Below are 14268 nucleotides of genomic sequence, written 5' to 3' on the forward strand. Positions count from 1 at the left end.
TTGTGTAATTTTTTATTTTCTGAAGGGAAGTTCGCTGGTCACTCAGGAATTGTCCAACAACCAATAGTTACTGGAAAGAGTAAGTGTTCTTCGGATATCTCTCGCATGTTCCAGTAAATAGAGGTTCATAGGGGCCCTGGGTCGAGTACGCCAGCGCTATATCAGTGTGTGGGCGTATTGGTCGGCGTGGGCGAGTGAGTGAGGTGCTCGGTAAACTTCACCGTCAACCTATCTTTTAATATTTTGGTTTTTTGTAAGGGTTCGCTGAAGACCCTGAGATAAAGGTCAGAGGTAGAGCAAGCAACACCTGCAAATTATGGGGGCCAGTTGTTCAGGAAGGGGGCGATCAACCTCGGTTCGGGTTGATTCAGTAAACCGACCAGTCGGGTCGGCAAGGTATGTAATGTGTGAAAAATATGGTTTACATACAGAAATTTTATGTGATGAATGGGAGAGAGAAATATGTTAATCAGATACTTGGCTTTGTGGACACTTTTCAGAGAACAAATTAGTTAGCATAAAAATAAAGCCAGAAAATGAAGAGCTGTTTAATCACTCAATTGGATTTTTCTGCCAGCATATTTCTTTTTCTCTGCAACCCACTGCTAAATTGTGCTTCCTAGCTGTTTTTATAAAATCACTGAATCAAATCTAACTCTGATTACATCAGAGAAGGCCAGGTACCCTACACCATAACAGGGGGTTTGAAATTTTGACTTGTCTACTTAAAGATCACCAAAATCTGATAACAAGGTCAATTAAGTCCCTGGGTGGGATTGAACCACCAACCTTTTGGTTAATAGCCTTACACACTAACTGATTGCGCCACAGCAACACTTTGCAAAACTATATACTGACAAAGGCTAATAAGCATTCATCTAGAACGATTCCTAGAAACATTTTAAAAAGTCAATAATGTGGAGAGTTTTTGTAAGATGTTTCTTCCATCAACCAATGAAGAAACACATTGGTACTTTCCCATGATGAGTGAGTGCTTCAGGATCTCTTGCACTTACATGTGCAGCAGAGTACTGTAATGGAAGCATGCTGGGTCCATAACCCAGAGGTAGGCAGATTGAAACTATCCTCTGCTATATGCATTTTTTTTGTTAATTAAAGTAATCCAAAACTGGGATTGATATTTTTGCTCTTTTATTTTTACTTAAAGTACAATAACTTTTACCATTTTAATTTGTTTTAATAGTATATTGACAGTATTGTTTTCTTTCAAAAATCCAATTAATTTTCTTTACCCGATTATTAAAATGGTAATTGACAAAAACAAACTACATTGTCACCAGAAGAGCAATACAAAATGTACAAGTGATATATTAAAATCATCTTTCCAGCTTGAATTTCAATGATGCATTGGGGCAACGATTTTGTGAGAAACATCTTCACCCTTAAATAAAGATTTTCTTAATTCCTTACCTGTGTGCTAATTAGATATCACCTTGTTTTCACATTAAACAGACTTCCACATGAGAAAACAGCAAAGATGCAGTGGCGTTAATGTTTCCTGGTGTCAACCTGTATTATTTCCATAGATATTGAAATGAGGATGCATCTTGCTGCCTTTCCAATGAAGCAAGTTTAATTTAGTAATAGGTGAAAAACCATCCCTACAAAGATGTTAATCAGATACTTGGCTTTGTGGACACTTTTCAGAGAACAAATTTGTTATCATAAAAATAAAGCCAGAAAATGAAGAGCTGTTTAATCACTCAATTGGATTTTTCTGCCAGCATTTTTCTTTTTCTCTGCAACCCACTGCTAAATTGTGCTTCCTAGCTGATTTTTTATAAAATCACTTAATCAAATCTAACTCTGATTACATCAGAGAAGGCCAGGTACCCTACACCATAAGAGGGGGTTTGCAATTTTGACTTGTCTACTTAAATATCACCAAAATCTGATCACAAGGTCAATTACGTCCCTGGGTGGGATTGAACCACCAACCTTTTGACTAATAGCTGAACACACTAACCGATTGCGCCACAGAGACACTTTGCAAAAAGTACATACTGACAAAGACTAATAAGCATTCATCTAGAACGTTTCCTAGAAAAACTTTAAAAAGTCAATAATCTGGAGAGTTTTTGTAAGATGTTTCTTCCAGCAACCAATGAAGAAACACATTGGTACTTTCGCATGATGAGTGAGTGCTTCAGGATCTCTTGCACTTACATGTGCAGCAGAGTACTGCAATGGAAGCATGCTGGGCCCATAACCCAGAGGTAGGCAGATTGAAACTATCCTTTGCTATATGCATTTTTTTTTTGTTCATTAAAGTAATCCAAAACTGGGATTGATATTTTAGCTTTTATTTTTACTTAAAGTACAATAACTTTTACCATTTTAATTTGTTTTAATAGTATATTGACAGTATTGTTTTCTTTCAAAAATCCACTTAATTTTCTTTACCCTATTATTAAAATGGTAATTGACAAAAACAAACTACATTGTCACCAGAAGAGCAATACAAAATGTACAAGTGATATATTAAAATCATCTTTCCAGCTTGAATTTCAATGATGCATTGGGGCAACGATTTTGTGAGAAACATCTTCACCCTTAAATAAAGATTTTCTTAATTCCTTACCTGTGTGCTAATTAGATATCACCTTGTTTTCACATTAAACAGACTTCCACATGAGAAAGCAGCAAGGATGCAGTGGCGTTAATGTTTCCTGGTGTCAACCTGTATTATTTCAGTAGATATTGAAATGAGGATGCATCTTGCTGCCTTTCCAATGAAGCAAGTTTAATTTAGTAATAGGTGAAAAACCATCCCTACAAATATGTTAATCAGATACTTGGCTTTGTGGACACTTTTTAGAGAACAAATTAGTTAGCATAAAAATAAAGCCAGAAAATGAAGAGCTGTTTAATCACTCAATTGGATTTTTCTGCCAGCATATTTCTTTTTCTCTGCAACCCACTGCTAAATTGTGCTTCCTAGCTGTTTTTATAAAATCACTGAATCAAATCTAACTCTGATTACATCAGAGAAGGCCAGGTACCCTACACCATAACAGGGGGTTTGAAATTTTGACTTGTCTACTTAAAGATCACCAAAATCTGATAACAAGGTCAATTAAGTCCCTGGGTGGGATTGAACCACCAACCTTTTGGTTAATAGCCTTACACACTAACTGATTGCGCCACAGCGACACTTTGCAAAAGTACATACTGACAAAGGCTAATAAGCATTCATCTAGAACGATTCCTAGAAACATTTTAAAAAGTCAATAATGTGGAGAGTTTTTGTAAGATGTTTCTTCCATCAACCAATGAAGAAACACATTGGTACTTTCCCATGATGAGTGAGTGCTTCAGGATCTCTTGCACTTACATGTGCAGCAGAGTACTGTAATGGAAGCATGCTGGGTCCATAACCCAGAGGTAGGCAGATTGAAACTATCCTCTGCTATATGCATTTTTTTTTGTTAATTAAATTAATCCAAAACTGGGATTGATATTTTTGCTCTTTTATTTTTACTTAAAGTACAATAACTTTTACCATTTTAATTTGTTTTAATAGTATATTGACAGTATTGTTTTCTTTCAAAAATCCAATTAATTTTCTTTACCCGATTATTAAAATGGTAATTGACAAAAACAAACTACATTGTCACCAGAAGAGCAATACAAAATGTACAAGTGATATATTAAAATCATCTTTCCAGCTTGAATTTCAATGATGCATTGGGGCAACGATTTTGTGAGAAACATCTTCACCCTTAAATAAAGATTTTCTTAATTCCTTACCTGTGTGCTAATTAGATATCACCTTGTTTTCACATTAAACAGACTTCCACATGAGAAAACAACAAAGATGCAGTGGCGTTAATGTTTCCTGGTGTCAACCTGTATTATTTCCGTAGATATTGAAATGAGGATGCATCTTGCTGCCTTTCCAATGAAGCAAGTTTAATTTAGTAATAGGTGAAAAAACATCCCTACAAAGATGTTAATCAGATACTTGGCTTTGTGGACACTTTTCAGAGAACAAATTTGTTATCATAAAAATAAACCCAGAAAATGAAGAGCTGTTTAATCACTCAATTGGATTTTTCTGCCAGCATTTTTCTTTTTCTCTGCAACCCACTGCTAAATTGTGCTTCCTAGCTGTTTTTTTTATAAAATCACTTAATCAAATCTAACTCTGATTACATCAGAGAAGGCCAGGTACCCTACACCATAAGAGGGGGTTTGCAATTTTGACTTGTCTACTTAAAGATCACCAAAATCTGATTACAAGGTCAATTACGTCCCTGGGTGGGATTGAACCACCAACCTTTTGATTAATAGCTGAACACACTAACCGATTGCGCCACAGAGACACTTTGCAAAAAGTACATACTGACAAAGATTAATAAGCATTCATCTAGAACGTTTCCTAGAAAAACTTTAAAAAGTCAATAATCTGGAGAGTTTTTGTAAGATGTTTCTTCCAGCAACCAATGAAGAAACACATTGGTACTTTCGCATGATGAGTGAGTGCTTCAGGATCTCTTGCACTTACATGTGCAGCAGAGTACTGCAATGGAAGCATGCTGGGCCCATAACCCAGAGGTAGGCAGATTGAAACTATCCTTTGCTATATGCATTTTTTTTTTTGTTCATTAAAGTAATCCAAAACTGGGATTGATATTTTAGCTTTTATTTTTACTTAAAGTACAATAACTTTTACCATTTTAATTTGTTTTAGTGCAAAAGGCATATCAGCAGTCAGCACTAACTGGTGACATGCCATTTGTACAAGTAAGCCATGTGTGACTAATATATAAACATACTTTATTAAATAACACCTCAAACTATCATACCCTGGATTCAAACCTATAACCTGTTGAATTCTAATCAAACACCCTAACCATGGAGCTACTTGATCCTGCATCTTTTCTAACCTCCAAAAACAGATTCAGTTGCATTTTCCAGCGTGTTTTGTTTGCGCCTTTGCAAATGTCTTACATCGACAAACTTATTTAGTACTATTTTGCAAATAGGGTTACATTGTCGCAACATTGTGTTCCCTAATTGCTTGATTTTTTAAATGCAACAATTGATAAAGACACCTGATAATTGCTCTGTGGAGTCTTATTTTGTGTTTTGTGTTTAGTCTTTAGATCTGAATTTGAATGTACTTGTGAACTAACTTAATTTCCTACTTCTAAATTCATTCCTAAATTCACTACTTACATGAATCCTGTAGTTGGGCATTTTGGGACTTCGATTGTGGGCATTGTTTTGTGTCCAGACCAGCAGCAGGTGGTGTGCATTTGCTGGAAAGGCATCGAAGACCTCCGATATGCTGCATCTCCTGATGTGTGTCTCCCTCAAGTGGCTGTCAGCAAATGCCTGCTAGACACCCCATTCCAAGCTGATTGTGACATCATGGAACATGCATCATAGAACAGGCATGCTAAAACATGGGTCTTCAACCTGCGACCCTCCAGCTGCTGTGGAACTACACATCCCAGCATGCCCTGCCTCAGTTTTAGCATACCTTAATAGCAAAACTGTGGCAGGGCATGCTGGGATGTGTAGTTTCACAGCAGCTGGAGGGCCACAGGATGAAGACCCATGTGCTAGAGCCAAGCCGCAGGTACATTGAATGCTAGCAAGCTGAATATTTAAATCCTTTTTGTTCCGCAGCATTCCAATGCGGAAGATTCCATGGAACCAGAGATCCTTCCATTGAGAAGGACATGCTGCCTGGATGACTACACTGTGCAAATTAAATCACGGAGCCAGTTGGCTTGTGGGTGGCTCTGGTGACTGGGTGGTTGGGTGGGTGGTGTGTTGGAAGTGGAGCGCATGCAAATGATTGTGTATCATCCAGCTAGTGAGAGAGAAAACTCATGCAGGAGTGTGCCTGCTTGTCAGTGGGTTATGCACCTTGCCAGACGTTAAATCTACATAGAGCAGCTGGAGGGGACAAGAGCAGGTTTGCAAAATATAGATAGAAGAGCATATATGCTGGCGCATTCTCCATGATTGTGTCAGCTTATGTTTTGGTGCACTGCACTTTCCTCCACTAAGTTTTAGCCATTTTTGTTAAGCTCAAGTGTAGTTGCTTCTCGGCCTTTTGGCTGTGATCTTGTATCGTGGTTGAAGGGTCTGCTGGAGGGAGGGATTGTTTTCTTCATTGGCGAAAGACCAAAGATATTCCAGGATGGAAGGCTTGGGAACACTATCTGTTTTTCAGTTGTGGAAGAGCACAGAGGTCGGATTGGACTACATTCTATAGTAAAGGATATCTTTCTATTTATTGACCCTCCCCTTATATGTGTCTGTGTTACAATAAAGCTTCGGTTTTGTGAATCCCTCACCCTCTTACACTCCACACCCATAGCCTTATTAACTGTTGTATTATTGTATAGTTTAAATGTATAGTGCAGTTCATGATTTATAGTGTAGGCTGGCCTGTGCTGTAGTTCTGGAACTGTACTATACCGTCAGCATTTGTATTGTGTTTTGGCTGTGCTGCAACACTGTACTTATGTGTGTAATGTTTATGTATGTTTTTTTAATGTCAATAAAAACTGCTTTTTCAAGCCAATATCTGAAAACAATCAATGTTTATCTTTGATGGCAATAAAAGTGGTATGATATTTGATGCTTTTGAAAGGCAATATCTGATATGTCCCCTATCTGGGAACCATATATTAAATGGCTTTTCAGAAAAGGGAGATGGGAGAAGAGCTTTCAGTACTTGTAGGACCGATGCACATAAAGAAGCAAAAAAACATACATAAACATTACACACATAAGTACCGCGTTGCGGCAATGCCAAAACACAATAGAAATGCTGACGGTATAGTACAGTTCAAGAACTACAGCACAGGCCAGCCTACACTATAAATCATGAACTGCACTATACATTTAAACTGTACAATAATACAACAGTTAATAAGGCTATGGGTGTGGAGTGTAAGAGGGTGAGGGAATCACAAGCCCGAAGCTTTATTGAAAGACTGACACATATAAGGGGAGGATTAATAAATAGAAAGACATCCTTTACTATAGAATGTAGTCCAATCCGGTCTTTCAACTCTTCCACAATTGAAAAACGGATAGTGTTCCCAAGCCTTCCATCCTGGAATATCTTTGGTCTTTCGCCAATGAAGAAAGCAATCCCTCCCTCCAGCAGACCCTTCAACCACAATACAAGATCACAGCCAAAAGGCCGAGAAGCAACTACACTTGAGCTTAACAAAAATGGCTAAAACTTAGTGGAGGAAAGTGCAGTGCACCAAAACATAAGCTGACACAATCATGGAGAATGCGCCAGCATATATGCTCTTCTATCTATATTTTGCAAACCTGCTCTTGTCCCCTCCAGCTGCTCTATGTAGATTTAACGTCTGGCAAGGTGCATAACCCACTGACAAGCAGGCACACTCCTGCATGAGTTTTCACTCTCACTAGCTGGATGATACACAATCATTTGCATGTGCTCCACCTCCGACACACCACCCACCCAACCACCCAGTCACCAGAGCCACCCACAAACCAACTGGCTCCGTGATTTAATTTGCACAGTGTAGTCATCCAGGCAGCATGTCCTTCTCAATGGAAGGATCTCTGGTTCCATGGAATCTTCCGCATTGGAATGCTGCGGAACAAAAAGGATTTAAATATTCAGCTTGCTAGCATTCAATGTACCTGCGGCTTGGCTCTAGCACATGGGTCTTCATCCTGTGGCCCTCCAGCTGCTGTGAAACTACACATCCCAGCATGCCCTGCCACAGTTTTGCTATAAGGTATGCTAAAACTGAGGCAGGGCATGCTGGGATGTGTAGTTCCACAGCAGCTGGAGGGTCGCAGGTTGAAGACCCATGTTTTAGCATGCCTGTTCTATGATGCATGTTCCGTGATGTCACAATCAGCTTGGAATGGGGTGTCTAGCAGGCATTTGCTGACAGCCACTTGAGGGAGACACACATCAGGAGATGCAGCATATCGGAGGTCTTCGATGCCTTTCCAGCAAATGCACACCACCTGCTGCTGGTCTGGACACAAAACAATGCCCACAATCGAAGTCCCAAAATGCCCAACTACAGGATTCATGTAAGTAGTAAATTTAGGAATGAATTTAGAAGTAGGAAATTAAGTTAGTTCACAAGTACATTCAAATTCAGATCTAAAGTCTAGGTAGGCCTCACGTCCTGGCAGCCGCCAGCATTTAAAAATGCCTTGATTAGAGGTACGGAATTAAATGTAGATAAGAAGTAGACACAAAATAAGACTCCGCAGAGCAGTTATCAGGTGTTTTTATCAATTGTTGCATTTAAAAAATCAAGCAATTAGGTTGCAACAATGTAACCCTATTTGCAAAATAGTACTAAATAAGTTTGTCGATGTAAGACATTTGCAAAGGCGCATCCAAAACACGCTGGAAAATGCAACTGAATCTGTTTTTGGAGGCTAGAATAGGAAATGTGCATCGGTCCTACAAGTACTGAAAGCTCTTCTCCCATCTCCCTTTTCTGAAAAGCCATTTAATATATGGTTCCCAGATAGGGGACATATCAGATATTGCCTTTCAAAAGCAGCAAATATCATACCACTTCTATTGCCATCAAAGATAAACATTGATTGTTTTCAGATATTGGATTGAAAAAGCAGTCTTTATTGACATAAAGAAGCAAAAAAACATACATAAACATTACACACATAAGTACTGTGTTGCAGCACAGCCAAAACACAATACAAATGCTGTCGGTATAGTACAGTTCAAGAACTACAGCACAGGTCAGCCTACACTATAAATCATGAACTGCACTATACATTTAAACAATACAATAGTTAATAAGGCTATGGGTGTGGAGTGTAAGAGGGTGACGGAATCACAAGCCCAAAGCTTTATTGAAAGACAGACACATATAAAGGGAGGATTAATAAATACAAAGATACCCTTTACTATAGAATGTAGTCCAATCCGGTCTTTCAACTCTTCCACAACTGAAAAACGGATAGTGTTCCCAAGCCTTCCATCCTGGAATATCTTCAGTCTCTCGCCAATGAAGAAAACAATCCCTCCAGCAGACTCTTCAACCACAATACAATATCACAGCCAAAAGAGCGAGAAGCAACTACACTTGCGTTTAAACAAAATGGCTAAAACTTAGTGGAGGAAAGTGCAGTGCACCAAAACATAAGCTGACACAATCATGGAGAATGCGCCAGCATATATGCTCTTCTGTCTATATTTTCCAAACCTGCTCTTGTCCCCTCCAGTTGCTCCATGTAGATTTGACGTCTGGCAAGGTGCATAACTCACTGACAAGCAGGCACACTCCTACATGAGTTTTCTCTCTCACTAGCTGGATGATACACATTCATTTGCATGTGCTCCACCTCCGACACACCGCCCACCCAACCACCCAGTCACCAGAGCCACCCACAAGCCAACTGGCTCCGTGATTTAATTTGCACAGTGCAGTCATCCAGGCAGCATGTCCTTCTCAATGGAATAATCTCTGGTTCCATGGAATCTTCCGCATTGGAATGCTGCGGAACAAAAAGGATTTAAACATTCAGCTTGCTAGCATTCAATGTACCTGCGGTTTGGTTCTAGCACATGGGTCTTCATCCTGTGGCCCTCCAGCTGCTGTGAAACTACACATCCCAGCATGCCCTGCCACAGTTTTGCTTTTAAGGTATGCTAAAACTGAGGCAGGGCATGCTGGGATATGTAGTTCCACAGCAGCTGGAGGGTCGCAGGTTGAAGACCCATGTTCTAGCATGCCTGTTCTATGATGCATGTTCCGTGATGTCACAATCAGCTTGGAATGGGGTGTCTAGCATGCATTTGCTGACAGCCACTTGAGGCAGACACACATCAGGAGATGCAGCATATCGGAGGTCTTCGATGCCTTTCCAGCAAATGCACACCACCAGCTGCTGGTCTGGACACAAAACAATGCCCACAATTGAAGGCTCAAAATGCCCAACTACAGGATTAATGTAAGTAGTGAATTTAGGAATGAATTTAGAAGTAGGAAATTAAGTTAGTTCACAAGTACATTCAAATTCAGATCTAAAGACTAGGTAGGCCTCACGTCCTGGCAGCACCCAGCATTTAAAAATGCCTTGATTATAGGTAGGGAATTAAATGTAGATAAGAAGTAGACACAAAAGAAGACTCCACAGAGCAATTATCAGGTGTCTTTATCAATTTTTGCATTTAAAAAATCAAGCAATTAGGGAACACAATGTTGCGACAATGTAACCCTATTTGCAAAATAGTACTAAATAAGTTTGTCGATGTAAGACATTTGCAAAGGCGCAAACAAAACACGCTGGAAAATGCAACTGAATCTGTTTTTGGAGGTTAGAATAGATGCAGGATCAAGTAGCTCAATGGGTAGGGTGTTTGATTAGAATTTAACAGGTTTTAGGTTTGAATCCTGGGTATGATAGTTTGAGGTGTTATTTAATAAAGTATGTTTATATATTAGTCACACATGGCTTACTTGTACAAATGGCATGTCACCAGTTAGTGCTGACTGCTGATATGCCATTTACACAAACATGCCATGTGTGACTGTATATGCATTTAAGGAGGGCACCCCTGCAATACCACAAACCATTGAGTGTCAAGTATACTAGATATATCTTCATATCTCATGTGCTTTCTCTGAGACCAATCTTGTTATGCCCCTTCCCCACAAGGCATGCGCCTTTTGTCCATATTGCAAAAATGGGGGGGAGGGCATATAATTCTCTGTCACAGGGCACCAAAAAGTCTAGTTATGGCTCTGGTATGCATTATGTAATCTGGCAGACCATCTCTCCAACACTGGCTGGTTGGAATAGAAATCCGGTTATCTATGTGAGCAAATGACCATCAACGATTTACTCTCAAACACTAAAAAATGGACAAAAATGGTCCCCTAAACAAATTGGTTAAATTTTGGGTTTAACCAATTTGTGTAATGACCATTTTTGACCACTTTTCTAGTGTTTGGGAGCAAATGGTTAATTGACATTTGCTCCTATACATTACCAGATTTTCATTCCAACCATCCAGACTGGATAGATAGCCTGACAGATAATTGTGTAGTGTACGCCCAGGATAACTGTTAGTCATGCTTTATTTTATGGCGGCACATAAATGGGTGGACATATCCAGGGCAAGCACTGCCCACTCATGCATAGTTGTCAACTGATGTGAAGTTCCAGGGGGCAATCTCAGTTATAAAGGGAAGTATCTGGAAATTGTCCCTAGTTAAAAAAAAAAAAAAAATTTGATCAACTCCATTTATTTAGTATGATATCCCAGGTGATAGGATGCCGGCAGTCAGAACAACATACTTTATTAAATAACACATCTCAAACTACCATACCCAGGATTCAAACCTATAACCTGTTGAATTCTAATCAAACACCCTACCTATTGAGCTATTTGATCCTGCATAAAAATTGTGAACATTATATGAAGCTATTGGTACTTTGCAAAAAAAAAGAATCAGCATTACAACGCAGCAGATCCATGCAGTTTGCAGCCACACACTACATGTATCTGCTCAGCCACAATGCTGATTATTTCTTCACAAAGTACAAGGTGAGCTCCAAACAGAATTCTCTAGCTTAGAATTATACCTTTCTTTGCCAAACCTAGAAGTCGGGCCCCCCACCCTGGGATCCCCCAGAGGGAGGCCTGCACCGTCATGCGGCAGGCTTGTCCGTTTTGGAAGCAGGCTGATGGGCAGCCCAGGATTGCTTCAGTCTGGGCTTGGCAGGTCTGGAAACATGAGCTTGCTTTGGGTATGCCTGACCTTGGGTACGCTTTACCTGGAGGATGAAAGGGCCAAGAAAAGTACTTTTAGCCTTCTGCGTGGTAGGAGTCATACTAGGTAGGCAAGCTGTTTTAGCAGTAGCCAGATCAGCTACAATCTTATTGAGGTCTTCTCCAAAAGGAGATTCAACTGAGGCAGCACAAGGGAACTCTCATCTGGGGACAACAACTGCAGGGAGAACACATATTTTCAGATGAACATGGTAGGGCAGAAGGCTGCCTAATACTGAAGCACCCCCAAACAACAAATCAAATGCAACTTACTTGACAGAGATGTGCCTGAGCAACGGCCCTCCCCAGCCCTATCCCAAATCATACTTATTTTGCATAGGAGATACCATGGTCATGAAGATTGTTCTCCCAGGGTTAGGTTCATTCATTGCATTCTGGGTATGCTGACCCCTGTGATTTCCCCAAATGTGGGAAACTCGACTGCATTATTTGTGGTAGTGGGGGACTGTATTTGTGCTTTCCTCTGGTCAGCTCTGGTAAAATTCAGATTTCTTTGTCTCAGATCTTCCTCTAGCCTTGTTCTTCTTTCGAGAGTTCCCTTGTGCTGCCTCAGTTGGATCTCCTTCACTTGACAGGGGGGTGCCCGAGCAGCGACCCTCCCCAGCTCTAGCCCAACTCCTACTTACCTGCCAGGTGAGATACTATGATCATGAAGTTGCTTCTCCCAGGGCAAGGCTCACCCATTGCACTCTGGGTGTGCTGCCCCTGCGATTTCCCCAAATGTGGGAAACTTGACTGCATAATTTGAGTTTTCCCTGGTCGGCTCTCATGTAATTCAGATCTCTTTGTCTCAGGTCTCTCTCCAGCCTAGTTTGCTGTCTGGTTCCACTTCTTTTTTCTTGAGCCCCTCCCTTCTATACCCTTGTGCACTATCCTGACTTCTCCTCCCGTCTGCTTACTTTGTGCCTCCCAATGCACAATGCAAACTACGGGTAGTGCTGCAGGGCCCACACCCTTTTACTTGCTTTACAGAGCAGCTCTGGAGCTGTTACAGTGCCCAGCTGCTGCAAGAAATCAGCTTGAATGCTTCAGGGGCTGGGGAATGGCCAACATGAGCCCCACACCGAAGGAGGGTGGGGGTGCTTAATGCCAACTAGGGGTCATCCAAGCACCACAAAAGGCCTCCATGCCCTGCACGCTCCTTTTCTCTTTTCATATGCAGACAAGGGTTGAAGCCACCTTTGACCCACTGCTTGGATGACATCACCATATTCAAATCCATCTGCTGCAGGCCATCCCCCAGGAATGCTTGCACTAGTTGTTGCATTTGGTTTGTTGTTTGGGGGTGCTTCAGTATTAGGCAGCCTTCTGCCACCCCATGTTCATCTGAAAATATGTGTTCTCCCTGCAGTTGTTGTCCCCAGATGAGAGTTCCCTTGTGCTGCCTCAGTTGAATCTCCTTTACTTGACAGAGATGTGCCTGAGCAGCGGCCCTCCCCAGCTCTATCCCAAATCATACTTATTTTGCATAGGAGATACTATTGTCATGAAGATTGTTTTCCCAGGGTGAGGTTCATTCATTGCATTCTGGGTATGCTGACCCCTGTGATTTCCCCAAATGTGGGAAACTCGACTGCATTATTTGTGGTAGTGGTGGACTGTGTTTGTGCTTTCCTCTGGTCAGCTCTGGTAAAGTCAGATTTCTTTGTCTCAGATCTTCCTCTAGCCTTGTTCTTCTTTTGAGAGTTCCCTTGTGCTGCCTCAGTTGGATCTCCTTCACTTGAAAGGTAGTGCCCGAGCAGCGACCCTCCCCAGCTCTAGCCCAACTCCTACTAACCTGCCAGGTGAGATACTATGATCATGAAGGTGCTTCTCCCAGGGCAAGGCTCACCCATTGCACTCTGGGTGTGCTGCCCCTTGCGATTTCCCCAAATGTGGGAAACTTGACTGCATAATTTGTGTTTCCCCTGGACGGCTCTCGTATAATTCAGATCTCTTTGTCTCAGGTCTCTCTCCAGCCTAGTATGCTGTCTGTTTCCACTTCTCTTTTCTTGAGCCCCTCCCTTCTATAACCTTGTGCACTATCCTGACTTCTCCTCCCGTCTGCTTACTTTGTGCCTTCCAATGCACAATGCAAACTACAGGTAGTGCTGCAGGGCCCACACCCTTTTACTTGCCTTACAGAGCAGCTCTGGAGCTGTTACAGTACCCAGCTGCTGCAAGAAATCAGCTTGAATGCTTCAGGGGCTGGGGCATGGCCAACATGAGCCCCACACCGAAGGAGGGTGGGGGTGTTTAATGCGAACTAGGGGTCATCCAAGCGTCGCAAAAGGCCGCCATGCCCTGCATATCCCTTTTCTCTTTTCATAAGCAGACGAGGGTTGAAGCCAACTTTGACCCACTGCTTGGATGACATCACTTGCTGCCTTTCCAATGAAGCAAGTTTAATTTAGTAATAGGTGAAAAACCATCCCTACAAAGGTGTTAATCAGATACTTGGCTTTGTG

The 14268-nt window shown here is 41.2% G+C and overlaps 4 non-coding genes across 4 annotated transcripts; all 4 read left to right on the forward strand.

The window, feature by feature from the left end:
- The first annotated feature begins 12123 nt into the window (after nucleotides 1-12123).
- On the forward strand, nucleotides 12124-12287 carry LOC135030105 (U1 spliceosomal RNA). The gene has a single exon (XR_010226158.1). It is a non-coding gene; the product is annotated as a U1 spliceosomal RNA (small nuclear RNA).
- A 152-nt stretch (nucleotides 12288-12439) lies between these two features.
- On the forward strand, nucleotides 12440-12602 carry LOC135030030 (U1 spliceosomal RNA). The gene has a single exon (XR_010226098.1). It is a non-coding gene; the product is annotated as a U1 spliceosomal RNA (small nuclear RNA).
- Nucleotides 12603-13276: 674 nt separating this feature from the next.
- Nucleotides 13277-13440, forward strand: LOC135029955 (U1 spliceosomal RNA). The gene has a single exon (XR_010226025.1). It is a non-coding gene; the product is annotated as a U1 spliceosomal RNA (small nuclear RNA).
- Nucleotides 13441-13590: 150 nt separating this feature from the next.
- Nucleotides 13591-13754, forward strand: LOC135029994 (U1 spliceosomal RNA). The gene has a single exon (XR_010226064.1). It is a non-coding gene; the product is annotated as a U1 spliceosomal RNA (small nuclear RNA).
- The last annotated feature ends 514 nt before the right edge of the window (nucleotides 13755-14268 follow it).

The sequence above is a fragment of the Pseudophryne corroboree genome, unplaced genomic scaffold (genome assembly GCF_028390025.1).
Source record: "Pseudophryne corroboree isolate aPseCor3 unplaced genomic scaffold, aPseCor3.hap2 scaffold_494, whole genome shotgun sequence".
NCBI classification, from domain to species: Eukaryota; Metazoa; Chordata; class Amphibia; order Anura; family Myobatrachidae; genus Pseudophryne; species Pseudophryne corroboree.